A 17906-nucleotide genomic window follows, 5' to 3' on the forward strand; every position below is an offset into this window, starting at 1 on the left:
TCAAGACGCCCCCAAGAGTAAATTACTGTTGTTGAAGAGCAAAGAAAACTGCCTTCGTTGATTGTGGAAATCGTAATCAAGTCGTCCCCAAGTGAGGCTATTGCGTTTGGAAGATCGGCGGGAAACAGTTGAGTATGAATAATTGTTGTATGCAAAAACAGGACTGAAGGGTGAACTGGACTGCAACGGAAGCGTGATGCTGGACAGAAGTTGTGTTGAAAGTCAGTTGTAATTGTTGATGTAAAACTGAACTGTGGTAGTTGCGTAGAACTTGACTAGTAATTGTTGTTTGGAAAAGATGAGTTATATTTGACGTCACTCGGCTGGAATTTGTGTGAGCTATTGTTGTAAACGAAATTTGAATTTGCAGACTGTCAGTAATTTCCGACCAAACTAGGTAGTAGTAGCTGTTGGTATTAAGCTGCTGTCAATTACGGACTGAGCCGCGGTAGTTGCGAGCGAAGGGGTGTGATCCTTTAGTAGTTGAGATGGTAACAAATTTTGTGTGTTGTTGGACCTCCAATGGTCTTGGATGTGCTACTGAATGTGACATCGATCTTTATATGTCTTCAATAGTTATATGAATCAGGATAGCATCAACGATGTCGACTAGATCACAATAGTTGTTGCGGAACTGGATTGCAGTGATTGAGGTAAACTGAACTACGACGACCACTGAAAAAACTGTCCTCTGCAGTAACGAGCAAAACTGGGTAGTAACAACATTGAGCAAAGTTGGTCTGCAGCAGCTGCGATCAGCTGGACTGCAGGAGCTGCGAATAGATTTGGACTACAACAGTTCGATCAACTTAAGTGTAGAAGTTATTAATGTTACTGCTTGAAATAATTACATCAAAATATTAGGGTGTATACTCAATACAAAATTACACATAAATTCTTAACCCCCAGCAAGTTAATAGATCAAAAATCATGCAAAAATCATGCAATCTCTGCATATTGCGGTAATCATTAATGGATCCAGGGAGGAAATACTAAACGCGTTCGGAGTCAGGGTGATGCCACTCGCATGATTCGATTAAAATCGGTGGAAATCACATTGTTTTAGGATGCTCAAAGCACACTGGCTGCAGCAGCAACCGAGTTCGTAAACGAGATCAACATAGCAACAGGCATCAGAAACATTCAGCTCGTACCAGCAACTTGCATAACACACACTTTCAGCAAATCTGCATTGTCTCCATCTTGGGACTCATCCATCTGACAATCAACAGCAAGCATTTTATTAGATTTAGACATGTTACCAATGCTTGTCACTACCCAGCCTTCATCGTAAGAAGAGAAGGAATAACTCGATTCATATTCTGGGTGTCTGGATGTTAAGCGAACCAGCTTCGAGGATTTGAGATCTCTTGCAGCACTGTTCTTGTTAAACTTAGATATTGCTTTCCGATTGAAGTGAACCTGCAATATTTTCTCCAACACACGCAAAAAGAGATAAGCATACGTTTCTATCCTCAATCTCATTAAATTATTTTTGATTTAATTCTATGAATTAATGCATACATTTCTATCCTTAAATCTCATTAAATTACTTTTGATTTAATTCCATGAACTAAAGCATACTTTCCTTAAATTTCTCTAAATTATTTTTAATTTAATTTCCTAAATTAAAGCATACGTTTCTTTCCTTAGTGAAATCCAAAAAGCATCAGGATGAAACGCTTCATATGCTTCATATCATTATTATAATTCCAAGCAATTTGCTCAGCACAAGAGGAGTTAGTGGCGTTGGTAAAATCCCGCATGCAGCGATGTCGTAATTGGAAGGTATTACAAAAGTTGGCATTATGTTCGTGAAAGAAGTCTTGTTTGTCTTCAATAGCGGATCCAGCTTCATGTAGTTCGGAAGATAAACATGAAGGTTCAAGCATAAACCCTATGCTCTCTGATTGGGTTGGGTCCGAGAAGGTCGAGTTCCACAATTTTCCGAAGATCTCCTGGATTTTTTTTTTTAAAAAAAAAGAGTTCTCGTACACATAAATAAAACAAACCTTTTGTTTGTCCTTCTCATCTTGCTTTTAATCTAAAGGGGTGATAACTCAAGGGACTCGCTTTCTAGTTCGTGTTGATGGTGGTGGAAGGAGAAACGCATATTAATGTGAGATAAAACTATGGTATGGGGCAAAAGCCTCTCAATCATGTTCGTCATAGGATCCAATTATTAAAATTGTGGAACAAAGCCCCAGCAACCTCCCTTCGAGATCGGAAGGGCGGCGGACGAAGCTCGCAAAACTCAACTATGAATTCATAGCGACTATATCATGCACGAATTTGGTAATTACTGCAAAAAAAAAAAAAATCATCAGGAGACTCACTCCTAAACCAGTAACACCGGCTGCAGCTAACAAGTTCGCGACGAGACCAAACATCATTAAGCTTCGGAAGCATTCAGCCCATACCAATATATATGATCAGCTCGGATAGCTCACTTAAAAGAGCCGTGCACATCGATAGCACACTAAGCTAAAAGGAAGAAACACGTTGATGCGGTAAAGAAACCAGTTCTACCTTCAGCCAGAGGCATACCTCAAAGATAGATGATGCAAGGTTCCAACATCAAACTCAATACGCTGCTATGCGAAGGATAAATGGACTTATATATGCTGTTCACCAGATAAAGAAGTCCAGCAGCTAGTGATCGTCATATACCAATAACTAAAGGAGTAAAGATATGACCTGCTAACATTCCTCTTCTCCAACGTGGCAATTCTGGGTTGCGCATCCTCTTTCTTCTATTTATATATTTTGATTATGCACGGTGACCATATATATTATCCAGTAACCGTGGTACGTGTCTTTTTAAAAATACATAAATAGCAAGGTCTAATATTGATAGCTTCAATTCCACCATAATTTGGTTAACTCATATAGGATCTAACTACACCAGCTGTTTAAGATTTTCTGCATCTCTTCGTACTCTTGTCAAGTATGTTTATACTACACTTAGCTTTCACAATACTTCTATTAAAGTAACAAAGAGCTACTAAACGTTTTAGTATGGCTGCACGTGTTAATTATACTCCTACTTGTAGCCATATATGAAATCCTAACAACCTGGATGCTGCCATGTTAGATTTTCCATTTGCAATCACTTGATTTTGGTCAATTTTGCAATCGTTATATTTGACTGAATTGTATGTCAGTTAGCCAAGTGTTAGTCTTACATAATTTCAATGTTTGGACCTGACATTTCAGTGAGAAACAGACTACACCAGGTCGGCATCTTTTCTTCATATCAAGGTCGACGCTTACTTGTCATGGCGGTAGCCTCACCTGCACTTTTGATACCGAACTCACCTTAACGCACAAAGGCTTTATGAGGAGCTCGAAAAAAGAGGGTGCAGCGCCCATTGGAACCAAGAGTAATACCAAAAGGGGTTTTGTATAACAGCCTTAATCTATTCACTCCTATTAACTAATCACTCTTATATGCTGACGATTTTAGTTATCAAGCTATAATAATACTCGTTTGAAATGCATCTATTCAGCATTGGAGTCTCAAGCTATCCGGCGGTCCGTTCTCGGAAACCCAAGTCCGACGGTCCGCGCCTGGATACTCATGTGGCGAGCATCTTTGCATGCGATGGCATGTGAGAATGCACACATTTTAATTCTGTGCGCATCTTGAATAGTAGGATTGGCCCCCTGCGCGAATTCAACATAGCAGAAAACTTTATTCCTCTTTCCATGCACGAGCGAGATGCAGTAAGGAAGTGCACCCTTGCGCGAGCATTAAGCAGCATGACACTCACGATTTGCTGGGGGCGAGTTACATATCATCTCAACCGCCACCACCACTTGGGGGCGAGATATATAACACTTCGGCATAAGAAAACAATCATATCGAAAGTTCGTTTAAGCTTTCATAGCTAAGTTCGTTAAGTTGTGTTGATTTTTTATCCACAACATGATCGAGTTCGATGTAGCTTTTATAGCCAAGTTCGTGGAAGTTGTGTAGATTTTTTATCCACAACATGATCGAGTTCGATGTAGCTTTTATAGCTAAGTTCGAAGTTGTGTAGATTTTTTATCCACAACATGATCGAGTTCGATGTAGCTTTTATAGCTAAGTTCGTGGAAGTTGTGTTGAGTTCGACGTTCGTTTAAGCTTTTATGGCCAAGTGGAAGTTGTGTTGAGTTCGACGTTCGTTTAAGCTTGTATGGCTAAGTTCGTGAAAACGTTGCGTTGATTTTATGTCCGCAACATTTTATGTCCACAACATGATAGTTCGTGAAATATGTTGCGTTGATTTCATACCCACAAAAATGATTAATTTTTAAGATCCTGAAAGTTATCGCATTGACTTCTTGTCCACCATGTAGCCGAGTTCAAGTTTCATCCATATTGATGTTCGAGAAATTCTCCAGCAACTTAATCTACTTTTGATCTCCAGCAACTTGATATATATTGCTGTTCGAGAACTTCTCCAGCAACATAATCTATTTTGGAGTTTGTAAAAATTGTTGGTCAAGACCGTCACTCATTTATACAGCAAGCCTAAATTATCACACCACAGTGAGCATCGACAATACACGATCAAGGAAATTTACATAGTGGCGACTACACTATATACATAGTGAAGGATTAAATGAGTTCTTTTCAAGACCGACAAGTGATGTGAGTACTTGGATGTGGATGGATCAATAATTGCACAAGAAGACTAGCTGAATATACAAAGTGCTACATCTACAGTAAAATGGGGGTCAAGAAGAATTATTAGCCAGATAAAGTCAGTTTGAAGTACATCTATTACCTACGGTATTGCAGACAGCGTATTGGCATCGGTTAAGGCTGCTGATAAAGCATTCCTGATTCGATCCAGGTTATTCTCTCGAGATTTTCAAACCTGCAATCCCTGATATACTCGAGAAAGTTCGTTAGTTCTAGCTAGAAGAAGCGACTCAAGTTCAGAGATCTTTTGTCTAGACTCGCTGCACTCAAGAATGGTGGCTTTTAAATCTTTGTGACGAGATATCTCTTCTTCATGGTCTTTTATGGTCTTTCACAGCATTCTTTCAACTCGTCGACCATGGTCCTGAGCACCAGAATGTCTTTCCCAATTTCAAGATCACGATCGGTTCATGAAGTACAGTGAGAGCATGTGTTGTTCAAGAATGAGATGGAGCTCATTATCTGCATTCAATAAATAAAAGGAAGGGAAAGACGGATGGGAAGGACAGAAAGGAAAAGATACATACATATACACATATATATGCACAGTAACACCTGAAGTTAGTAAGGCTCCCAAAATATCCCAACAGGAAGGTTCAGTTGATAAGTTATGCAGAAAAATCAGTCAGTATGTTATTCCAACAAACAGTAATAGCTCCTCCACCCGAGAAGTGTTTTTCAAGTATCCAGTACCCTTAGCATTTAGAATTTCAGACAGCAAAGACGAAGGACAAGAGAATGTTCGATGTTTTTATCGCTGCACTCAAGTATTAATTTTCTAATGAGCGACCAAGGAAGAGTAAGATTTGGGATTTACCTTGTTGAAGTTCTTCGTCATATTTTTCATGAGCCAAGGGAAGTCCGAGAAATTGCATGTAGGACCAGAGGCTAGAGGTGTTGGACACGGAGACATGATTGGAGAAAGCTCTATGAACAACGGTGTGCTGTTCCGCATGTCACCTCGTGTGAGAGCCACTACCTTTAAGTCCATGGCCCGAGCTTGTAAACAGACCTTCCTGCGCACCGGTGCAGTATTGTCTTTCTGAGGGAGGTGCAGAGACAAAGTCGGTGGTTTTCCTCTTTTTTGGCTGTCCTTTCATTGTTCGAGTATTTGTGAGCTCTGGATTTGGAGGAACTGGAACATTGTTGGTGGTGGACGACGGATCTGCGCCTTTCTGGTTTTCGTTAACTTCGGCAGCATTCAAAGCATCATCTTGAGAAAACAATGAGATTTATCTGCATTTATCAAGCAATTTAGTTTCACCAAACGAGATTGACAAGATTTAAACAGCACACTTCATCAAAGAAAAACATACCATCAGGGTGCGAAAATGGGGAAGTTACGATCACTAACACGATCACCCATGGAGAAGGGAATGCCAGGCACTATCGTAGGAACCGCCCTTGGGGTTTCATCCTCAAGGGGGTTCTCTGAGCAATCACCGATTTTGGAGCCGTTCGGGCTCTCACTCTCAATTTTCTCCCAGAGAGGAACAAAAAAAAGTCAGCAGGAGAGTCAACAAACCTGAGACCTTTTCAGACGATGATGGGAGTGTGACGGACTTAGGTTGAATTCCTTTGCGAAGCCTTTTGAGCTTTGCCTCACCTCGGCATGTTTCAGAACGACTGGCGACTAAGGTCTTGTCCCTGATTGGACGCGTCTTGTATATATTTCGAGATATTCTCATTATGCTAGAAGAAGAAGTCTCTTGACTTCAATGGGTGTTCACTGGGTTGATATTTTTTACCATAGGAAAGCTACATTCATCACTGTTAGAGTCTCAATCAATGGTTGTGACCCCTGGTCTTCTATTAAGAGGAACAACATTAGTTAGGAGCAAGACTTCGTTTACATTCAACATACTCACTGGAAAGAGAAAATTCGAATAATCTGTCCGGTAAATTAAAGAAGCGTTTCATTCCATCATCACTCTCACCATTGCTACCATCGGTTAGGAGATCACTGCTGAGTTTTTTATCTGCACGTTATCAAAGGTTAGTCAGAAAAACATAATTATTGTGAGAGAAAGATTTGCACGAAGACAAAACAGTTGCAAAGACAGATGATACCAGTTGGAATAGCAGAGACGTTGTCTGTATGTTCCTTTCGCCATCTCTGAAATTTGTAAAAATTGCTTATCCCACTCTCTATAACTTTTGGTAAACCCATTGATCCGGAATCTTGAGTTTCTATTTTACCATTCACAAGAGAAGATTTTCCAAGGGCGACCTTGTACTTGCCAGCGCAAGCCAAAGCGATGGATGCAGTTGAGGTATTGTGATTCCCCATGCATCAAAAAGCGCACAAGTAAAAAATCAATCTGTTTGAAGACCACAAGCCAGTTGATGAAGACTAACTACCACCTTGTAGTTACCTACCGGATCAGTCATTCTCTTCACCGATAGCAGGCCAACCAGCATTTGAGATGCGCTTTAAAGTGCCACCAGGTTAGACGAGTTCGCTATCAGTATCTGAACATGAAAACTCATTTCTGCAAGTACAGTACACATACACATAAAATCAATTTGTACGCCTACAAATTGGTGTATGGCAAAATCAAGTGGCAACTGCAATTAAAAGAAAGTTAAGTTATCTAACCTTACAAGGAAGTGGATTCACAGTTCTACGGAGTCAATTGTGAGCTAGTGGAAATGGTTAAACTTGATTGATTTTGGGGCGTCAAAATTTGGTGGCTTATTTAAGTTTTCCTCTTGTCAGCTTATACATGAAGGTCCACTAATGGATAAAGGAAACAGTAACTCAGAGCTACCGATGATCTTATCACATTTTATCTGAGGAGTGATCATTTTTCTACTACGGAATTCAATTATAAGCGGAATTCAAGTCATAATTCCCAAGAGATTTTTATACCTTAAAACAGCAGCAGAGCTTCAGTGCGATAGTTCCGGTTCCTCTCGGTGGCCAAAATATCCTTTCTAACAACCGGAGATCTGGTGAAATCAGTGAATACCTTTATTTTTCTGTAATTCGAGAGGAAATGATGAGACCTAAATTTTTAGGGATTTTTCTCGGGCACAGATCGAGCAGGACATAGGAATATCTGTGGGAGTTAAATGGACCTGCGCTGGAAGGGCCCAATAAGCAAGACAGCCTTGCGCATCCTGCGTTAGAGACACGGCACCAGGTCCATACCACTGTCGAAACGGCGTTGAGTACCTTATAAGTGTCTGCTATCCACCATACTCCGAGCCAGATATTGTTGTTACTAACGGGGAGAATGGTTTGTAGCATCACACAATCTACGGGGGGCGACAAGAGGATTCGAATTAATTTCTTAACCCCACAACATGTTAGAGATTAAGAGGAGGCGATGTTTGTACCATAATATTTGGATACCATTGCGGGCTAACCATATCACTATTGATGAAAAACATATGTCGGCCCAAGCCTGGAAGCCTGTATATTGGTCCAGTTTGCTGACCCATTTTCAACGGCCCGTTTCTACCGGTCTATTCCTGAAACCCTAGAAGAACATTCTAGAGTATTCCAAATTATTTTATAAACAAGTCGGTACAACGATAGAAGGGGGAGGCTAGGTTTTCACAAGGAGAGAAAAACATTGTAATTCTTATTAATAAAATATCTCTCCCTAAGGGGATTTCATCCGTGGATGTAGGCATCAATCTCCGAACCACGTTAAATATGTCTTCTTTATTTTTCATCATTAGTAACTTAATCCTAATTACACATCAATCATCATCATCAATCGTGTTTAGTGTCTAAAAGTAATGATGAGACCTAAATTTTTAGGGATTTTTCTTAGGCACAGATCAAGCAGGACATAGGAATATCTGTGGGAGTTAAATGGACCTACACTGGAAGGGCCCAATAAGCTAGACAGCCTTGCGCATCCCTGCGTTAGAGACACGACACCAGGGTCTATACCACTGTCGAAACGGCGTTGAGCACCTTATAAGTGTCTGCTATCCACCATACTCCGAGCCAGATATTGTTGTTACTAACAGGGCGAATGGAATATAGCATCACACAATCTACGGGGGGCGATGTTTGTACCGTGTATAAAATACACGGGAGGCCCGCAAATCAATACAAGGAGGCATGCAGGGGCAGATTAATGTCAGGAGGCATGCAAGGCAAGTCAATAGGCATGTAGGAAGTTTTATGCAGAGTTAATTCAAGGAGGCATGCAGACAGCTTCATGCACATTTAATTCAAGGAGGCATGCATGCAGTTTCATGCATATTTAATTCCAGGAGGCATGCGGGGAGATTAATGTCATTTAAGTTTATCTTGAAATTAATGATTCAGCTGTATAAATTGGGACACCCTGATAGAAGGAAGGGGGAGGTTTTCAGAATCAGAAAAAAACATTGTAATTCTTATCAATAAAATATTTCTCCCTACGGGGATTTCATCCGTGGATGTAGGCATCAATCGCCGAACCACGTTAAATCTGTCTTCTTTATTTTTCTTCATTAGCAACTTAACCCAATCACACATAAATCATCATCATCAATCGTGTTTAGTGCCTAAAAGTAATTTTGGGTACAAACATTGGCACCGACTAAGGGCATTCGTGTAAAACAATCGTGTTTTATCATTGAGATAGGTGCGTCAAAAGCTCAGAAATCATGCCACGAATTTCCATGTAAAAATCAGCAAAAAAAAAAAAGAAAAAAAAATTAAGGTTGAAGAAACCGTTGCGGGGTTGAAGAAACCGTTGCGAGGTTGAAGAACCGTTACGAAGGTTGAAGAAACTGTTGAAGAAAACGTGGCCAAAACAGTAGCAGCAAGTATTGTGAAATCCAGAGAACAATAACAGTTATAACTGTTACAGAAACGCACCCGCTTCATCCAAATCTTGTTTCGTCAATAACTTCTTCGTTTGAAGTCCGAATTGAGTGATTTTTGGCTCGTTAGAACCGTTTTTCAATTCCCTACAGCATGAAAGTAAAATTTTCTGTGTTCGAGAAACTTTTATATGCACTTGGGGCAGCAACATGATCGAGTTCGAGGTTCGTGGATAACGACATGATCGAGTTCGTGGTTCGTAGATAGCGACATGATCAAGTTCGAGATGAGGATTGCATAGACCCTTCAATATTTAACCTTGCATCACTTCGCAAGCACCTAATGCCTTACCTTGCACGTGAGCACGTAAGTCTTGATTTTATCGCAAGCATAAAATCTCGTATTGCACGCGAGTACGAAAGACTTGCAGCTTGGCAAGCATAAAGTCTCGTCTGTACCACAAGCCCAATGCTCGATATTGGTCCAAAGACTTGTACTTAACACAAGCAACATCCAGCCTGCCCGAGAAGCAAGCGCTAGCCTTGTTACGTTGCGAGCAAAAAGCCTTGCCCCAGCCGCAAGCACACACTACATTCTACTCAAGACTCGACTAGCTATCGAGCATCACAAGTCCACCACGTGGCAAAAAGTCTCGCCTAGCACGTGAGTAAATTTTATTGCAGGTTATCACAGTTGGGGGCATCTTTATAATGTCTCTACTCACGCTTTGGGGCGACTGGCGAGTTACGTCATCGACGATCGACGCGAAGGAAAAACAAAATTCTTAACCCCCAACAAGTTGGAGGTTAAGAGGGGGAGATGTTTGTACCGTGTATCAAATACACGGAAGGCCCGCAAATCAATACAAGGAGGCATGCAGGACAGATTAATGCCAAGAGGCATGCAGGGGAAGTCAATAGGCATGTAGGAAGTTTCCTGCAAAGTTAATTCAAGGAGGCATGCAGGCAGTTTCATGCACATTTAATTCCAGGAGGCATGCAGGCAGTTTCATGCATATTTAATTCCAGGAGGCATGCGGGGAGATTAATGTCATTTAAGTTTATCTTGAAATTAATTATTCAGCTGTATAAATAGGGACACCCTGGTAGAAGGAATGGGGAGGTTTTCAGAATCAGAGAAAAACATTGTAATTCTTATCAGTAAAATATCTCTCCCTAAGGGGATTTCATCTGTGGATGTAGGCATCAATCGCCGAACCACGTTAAATATGTCTTCTTTATTTTTCTTCATTAGCAACTTAACCCAATTACACATAAATCATCATCATCAATCGTGTTTAGTGCCTAAAAGTAATTTTTGGTACAAACATTAGCGCCGACTAAGGGGATTCGTGTAAAACAATCGTGTTTTATCATTGAGATGGGTGCGTCAAAAGCTCAGAAATCATGCCACGAATTTCCATGTAAAAATCAGCAAAAAAAAAGAAAAAAATTAGGGTTAAAAAAACCGTTGCGAGGTTGAAGAAACCGTTACAAAGGTTGAAGAAACGGTTGCGAGGTTAAAGAAACCGTTACAAAGATTGAAGAAACCGTTGCGACATTGAAGAAACCGTTACGAAGATTGAAGAAACTATTGCGAAACTGTTGAAGAAAGTGTGGCCAAAACAGTAGCAGCAAGTATTGCTAAATCCAGAGAACAATAACAGTTATAACCGTTACAGAAATGCACCCGCTTCATCCAAATCTTGTTTCGTCAATAACTTCTTCATTTGAAGTCCGAATTGAGTGATTTTTGGGCGTTAGAACCGTTTTTCAATTCCCTACAACATGGAAGCAAAAAATTATGTGTTCGAGAAATTTTTATATGCACTTGGGGCATCAACAAGATCGAGTTCGAGGTTCGTGGATAACGACATGATCGAGTTCGTGGTTCGTGGATAGCGATATGATCAAGTTCGAGATGAGGATTGCATAGACCTTTCAATATTTAGCCTTGCATCACTTCGAAAGCACCTAAAGACTCACCTTGCACGTGAGCACATAAGTCTTGCTTTTATCGCAAGCATAAAATCTCGTCTTGCACGCGAGTATGAAAGACTTGCAGCTTGGCAAGCATAACGTCTCGTCTGAACCACGAGCCCAGTGCCCGATATTGGTCCAAAGATTCGTACTTAACACAAGCAACAACCATCCTGCCCGAGCAGCAAGCGATAGCCTTGTTACGTTGCGAGCAAAAAGCCTTGCCCCAGCCGCAAACACACACTACATTCTACTCAAGACTCGACTAGCTATCGAGCATCACAAGTCCACCACGTGGCAAAAAGTCTCGCCTAACACGTGAGCAAATTTTATTGCATGTTATCACAGTTAGGGGCGTGTTTGTAATGTCTCTACTCACGCTTGGGGGAGACTGGCGAGTTACGTCATCGACGATCGACGCGAAGGAAAAACAAAATTCTTAACCCCCAACAAGTTGGAGGTTAAGAGGGGCGATGTTTGTACCGTGTATAAAATACACAGGAGGCCCGCAAATCAATACAAGGAGGCATGCAGGGCAAATTAATGCCAAGAGGCATGCAGGGGAAGTCAATAGGCATGTAGGAAGTTTCCTGCAAAGTTAATTCAAGGAGGCATGCAGGCAGTTTCATGCACATTTAATTCAAGGAGGCATGCAGGCAGTTTCATGCATATTTAATTCCAGGAGGCATGCAGGGAGATTAATATCATTTAAGTTTATCTTGAAATTAATTATTCAACTGTATAAATAGGGACACCCTGGTAGAAGGAATGGGGAGGTTTGCAGAATCAGAGAAAAATATTGTAATTCTTATTAATAAAATATCTCTCCCTAAGGGGATTTCATCCGTGGATGTAGGCATCAATCGCCGAACCACGTTAAATCTGTCTTCTTTATTTTTCTTCATTAGCAACTTAACCCAATTACACATAAATCATCATCATCAATCGTGTTTAGTGCCTAAAAGTAATTTTTGGTACAAACATTAGCGCCGACTAAGGGGATTCGTGTAAAACAATCGTGTTTTATCATTGAGATGGGTGCGTCAAAAGCTCAGAAATCATGCCACGAATTTCCATGTAAAAATCAGCAAAAAAAAAAGAAAAAAAATTAGGGTTAAAGAAACCGTTGCGAGGTTGAAGAAACCGTTACAAAGGTTGAAGAAACGGTTGCGAGGTTAAAGAAACCGTTACAAAGGTTGAAGAAACCGTTGCGACATTGAAGAAACCGTTACGAAGATTGAAGAAACTATTGCGAAACTGTTGAAGAAAGCGTGGCCAAAACAATAGCAGCAAGTATTGCTAAATCCAGAGAACAATAAAAATTATAACTATTACAGAAATGCACCCGCTTCATCCAAATCTTGTTTCGTCAATAACTTCTTCATTTGAAGTCCGAATTGAGTGAATTTTGGGTCGTTAGAACCGTTTTTCAATTCCCTACAACATGGAAGCGAAAAATTCTGTGTTCGAGAAATTTTTATATGCACTTGGGGCATCAACAAGATCGAGTTCGAGGTTCGTGGATAACGACATGATCGAGTTCGTGGTTCGTGGATAGCGACGTGATCAAGTTCGAGATGAGGATTACATAGACCCTTCAATATTTAGCCTTGCATCACTTCGAAAGCACCAAAATCCTCACCTTGCACGTGAGCACATAAGTCTTGCTTTTATCGCAAGCATAAAATCTCGTCTTGCACGCGAGTATGAAAGACTTGCAGCTTGCCAAGCATAACGTATCGTCTGAACCACGAGCCCAATGCGCGATATTGGTCCAAAGACTCGTACTTAACACAAGAAACAACCAGCCTGCCCGAGCAGCAAGCGATAGCCTTGTTACGTTGCGAGCAAAAAGCCTTTCCCTAGCCGCAAACACACACTACATTCTACTCAAGACTCGACTAGCTATCGAGCATCACAAGTCCACCACGTGGCAAAAATTCTCGCCTAACACGTGAGAAAATTTTATTGCATGTTATCACAGTTAGGGGCGTGTTTGTAATGTCTCTACGCTTGGGGGAGACTGGCGAGTTACGTCATCGACGATCGACGCGAAGGAAAAACAAAATTCTTAACCCCCAACAAGTTGGAGGTTAAGAGGGGCGATGTTTGTACCGTGTATAAAATAAACAGGAGGCCGGCAAATCAATACAAGGAGGCATGCAGGGCAGATTAATGCCAGGAGGCATGCAGGGCAAGTCAATAGGCATGTAGGAAGTTTCATGCAGAGTTAATTCAAGGAGGCATGCAGGCAGTTTCATGCACATTTAATTCAAGGAGGCATGCATGCAGTTTCATGCATATTTAATTCCAGGAGGCATGCGGGGAGATTAATGTCATTTAAGTTTATCTTGAAATTAATGATTCAGCTGTATAAATTGGGACACCCTGATAGAAGGAAGGGGGAGGTTTTCAGAATCAGAAAAAAACATTGTAATTCTTATCAATAAAATATTTCTCCCTACGGGGATTTCATTCGTGGATGTAGGCATCAATCGCCGAACCACGTTAAATCTGTCTTCTTTATTTTTCTTCATTAGCAACTTAACCCAATCACACATAAATCATCATCATCAATCGTGTTTAGTGCCTAAAAGTAATTTTGGGTACAAACATTGGCACCGACTAAGGGCATTCGTGTAAAACAATCGTGTTTTATCATTGAGATAGGTGCGTCAAAAGCTCAGAAATCATGCCACGAATTTCCATGTAAAAATCAGCAAAAAAAAAAAAGAAAAAAAAATTAAGGTTGAAGAAACCGTTGCGGGGTTGAAGAAACCGTTGCGAGGTTGAAGAACCGTTACGAAGGTTGAAGTAACTGTTGAAGAAAGCGTGGCCAAAACAATAGCAGCAAGTATTGCTAAATCCAGAGAACAATAACAATTATAACTATTACAGAAATGCACCCGCTTCATCCAAATCTTGTTTCGTCAATAACTTCTTCATTTGAAGTCCGAATTGAGTGAATTTTGGGTCGTTAGAACCGTTTTTCAATTCCCTACAACATGGAAGCGAAAAATTCTGTGTTCGAGAAATTTTTATATGCACTTGGGGCATCAACAAGATCGAGTTCGAGGTTCGTGGATAACGACATGATCGAGTTCGTGGTTCGTGGATAGCGACATGATCAAGTTCGAGATGAGGATTACATAGACCCTTCAATATTTAGCCTTGCATCACTTCGAAAGCACCAAAATCCTCACCTTGCACGTGAGCACATAAGTCTTGCTTTTATCGCAAGCATAAAATCTCGTCTTGCACGCGAGTATGAAAGACTTGCAGCTTGCCAAGCATAACGTATCGTCTGAACCACGAGCCCAATGCGCGATATTGGTCCAAAGACTCGTACTTAACACAAGAAACAACCAGCCTGCCCGAGCAGCAAGCGATAGCCTTGTTACGTTGCGAGCAAAAAGCCTTTCCCCAGCCGCAAACACACACTACATTCTACTCAAGACTCGACTAGCTATCGAGCATCACAAGTCCACCACGTGGCAAAAATTCTCGCCTAACACGTGAGAAAATTTTATTGCATGTTATCACAGTTAGGGGCGTGTTTGTAATGTCTCTACGCTTGGGGGAGACTGGCGAGTTACGTCATCGACGATCGACGCGAAGGAAAAACAAAATTCTTAACCCCCAACAAGTTGGAGGTTAAGAGGGGCGATGTTTGTACCGTGTATAAAATACACAGGAGGCCCGCAAATCAATACAAGGAGGCATGCAGGGCAAATTAATGCCAAGAGGCATGCAGGGGAAGTCAATAGGCATGTAGGAAGTTTCCTGCAAAGTTAATTCAAGGAGGCATGCAGGCAGTTTCATGCACATTTAATTCAAGGAGGCATGCAGGCAGTTTCATGCATATTTAATTCCAGGAGGCATGCAGGGAGATTAATATCATTTAAGTTTATCTTGAAATTAATTATTCAACTGTATAAATAGGGACACCCTGGTAGAAGGAATGGGGAGGTTTGCAGAATCAGAGAAAAACATTGTAATTCTTATTAATAAAATATCTCTCCCTAAGGGGATTTCATCCGTGGATGTAGGCATCAATCGCCGAACCACGTTAAATCTGTCTTCTTTATTTTTCTTCATTAGCAACTTAACCCAATTACACATAAATCATCATCATCAATCGTGTTTAGTGCCTAAAAGTAATTTTTGGTACAAACATTAGCGCCGACTAAGGGGATTCGTGTAAAACAATCGTGTTTTATCATTGAGATGGGTGCGTCAAAAGCTCAGAAATCATGCCACGAATTTCCATGTAAAAATCAGCAAAAAAAAAGAAAAAAAATTAGGGTTAAAGAAACCGTTGCGAGGTTGAAGAAACCGTTACAAAGGTTGAAGAAACGGTTGCGAGGTTAAAGAAACCGTTACAAAGGTTGAAGAAACCGTTGCGACATTGAAGAAACCGTTACGAAGATTGAAGAAACTATTGCGAAACTGTTGAAGAAAGCGTGGCCAAAACAATAGCAGCAAGTATTGCTAAATCCAGAGAACAATAACAATTATAACTATTACAGAAATGCACCCGCTTCATCCAAATCTTGTTTCGTCAATAACTTCTTCATTTGAAGTCCGAATTGAGTGAATTTTGGGTCGTTAGAACCGTTTTTCAATTCCCTACAACATGGAAGCGAAAAATTCTGTGTTCGAGAAATTTTTATATGCACTTGGGGCATCAACAAGATCGAGTTCGAGGTTCGTGGATAACGACATGATCGAGTTCGTGGTTCGTGGATAGCGACATGATCAAGTTCGAGATGAGGATTACATAGACCCTTCAATATTTAGCCTTGCATCACTTCGAAAGCACCAAAATCCTCACCTTGCACGTGAGCACATAAGTCTTGCTTTTATCGCAAGCATAAAATCTCGTCTTGCACGCGAGTATGAAAGACTTGCAGCTTGCCAAGCATAACGTATCGTCTGAACCACGAGCCCAATGCGCGATATTGGTCCAAAGACTCGTACTTAACACAAGAAACAACCAGCCTGCCCGAGCAGCAAGCGATAGCCTTGTTACGTTGCGAGCAAAAAGCCTTTCCCCAGCCGCAAACACACACTACATTCTACTCAAGACTCGACTAGCTATCGAGCATCACAAGTCCACCACGTGGCAAAAATTCTCGCCTAACACGTGAGAAAATTTTATTGCATGTTATCACAGTTAGGGGCGTGTTTGTAATGTCTCTACGCTTGGGGGAGACTGGCGAGTTACGTCATCGACGATCGACGCGAAGGAAAAACAAAATTCTTAACCCCCAACAAGTTGGAGGTTAAGAGGGGCGATGTTTGTACCGTGTATAAAATAAACAGGAGGCCGACAAATCAATACAAGGAGGCATGCAGGGCAGATTAATGCCAGGAGGCATGCAGGGCAAGTCAATAGGCATGTAGGAAGTTTCATGCAGAGTTAATTCAAGGAGGCATGCAGGCAGTTTCATGCACATTTAATTCAAGGAGGCATGCATGCAGTTTCATGCATATTTAATTCCAGGAGGCATGCGGGGAGATTAATGTCATTTAAGTTTATCTTGAAATTAATTATTCAAATGTATAAATAGGGACACCCTGGTAGAAGGAATGGGGAGGTTTGCAGAATCAGAGAAAAACATTGTAATTCTTATTAATAAAATATCTCTCCCTAAGGGGATTTCATCCGTGGATGTAGACATCAATCGTTGAACCACGTTAAATATGTCTTATTTATTTTTCTTCATTAGCAACTTAACTCAATTACACATAAATCATCATCATCAATCGTATTTAGTGCCTAAAAGTAATTTTGGGTACAAACAATATGCACCTTCTTTCTCTTCAAAATTTTATTTTTTTGAGAGTTAATCCTTGCTTCGGACAAAAAGAGATCTCTCTGAAGATTCTCGCATTTGAGACTCTTTGAGTTTAGATCTTCTGTACGATCTTTAAGAAAAGAAGCAGAGATGCGATGACCTCCATAATATCCTTTGTAAACCTTCTTCAGTTTCCTGTTCTCACGGGAAAGAGGAGTCATAAAACGAACGAAATTCGAAGGTCTCAGTTTTTTATTTTTCAAAGGATCGAGTAGTTTAGAGTATTCTGAGATATCCTCTTCTACGTCTCGTTCAAAATCTGAGTCATCATCATCAGAAATTTCATCCAACACTTCTTGTAAACATGTTTTACAGTTGTCATCAGTTTCTACATCATTAACAAGATCAACTGGTTCAGTAGATTTCTCTCGTGATGATTTCATGAACGTTTTCAGATATTTATTCGTAGATGCCATCATAAAGTGTTAATTCAAAACTCTTGATATCTTGGTTTATGTTAACTTAATCATTCTCAGGTTCTATCAAAACCGTATTTAGACTCCAGTCTTATAGGTTGGATCGCACCAAACACAGATTGTTAGATCATTTCGTGTTTGCCTGCTATGATACCAATTTAAAAGACGAGGGTACCCAAATAC

At 40.6% G+C, this 17906-nt stretch overlaps 1 long non-coding RNA gene across 4 annotated transcripts; it reads right to left on the reverse strand.

Annotated features, from left to right (window-relative positions):
• Nucleotides 1–4567: 4567 nt before the first annotated feature.
• LOC113308977 lies at nucleotides 4568–7717 on the reverse strand. Of its 4 annotated transcripts, XR_003340253.1 has the most exons (5): nucleotides 7293–7717; nucleotides 6764–7185; nucleotides 6010–6672; nucleotides 5511–5929; nucleotides 4568–5155 (listed from the first exon to the last, which is right to left on the reverse strand). It is a non-coding gene; the product is annotated as an uncharacterized LOC113308977 (long non-coding RNA). The 4 variants fall into 4 exon arrangements; XR_003340247.1 differs by having other exon boundaries at nucleotides 4568–5929; nucleotides 7566–7717; XR_003340252.1 differs by having other exon boundaries at nucleotides 4568–5929; nucleotides 6764–7261; nucleotides 7566–7717.
• Nucleotides 7718–17906: the final 10189 nt, after the last annotated feature.

Source organism: Papaver somniferum, chromosome 1 (genome assembly GCF_003573695.1).
Source record: "Papaver somniferum cultivar HN1 chromosome 1, ASM357369v1, whole genome shotgun sequence".
Taxonomy (NCBI): Eukaryota; Viridiplantae; Streptophyta; class Magnoliopsida; order Ranunculales; family Papaveraceae; genus Papaver; species Papaver somniferum.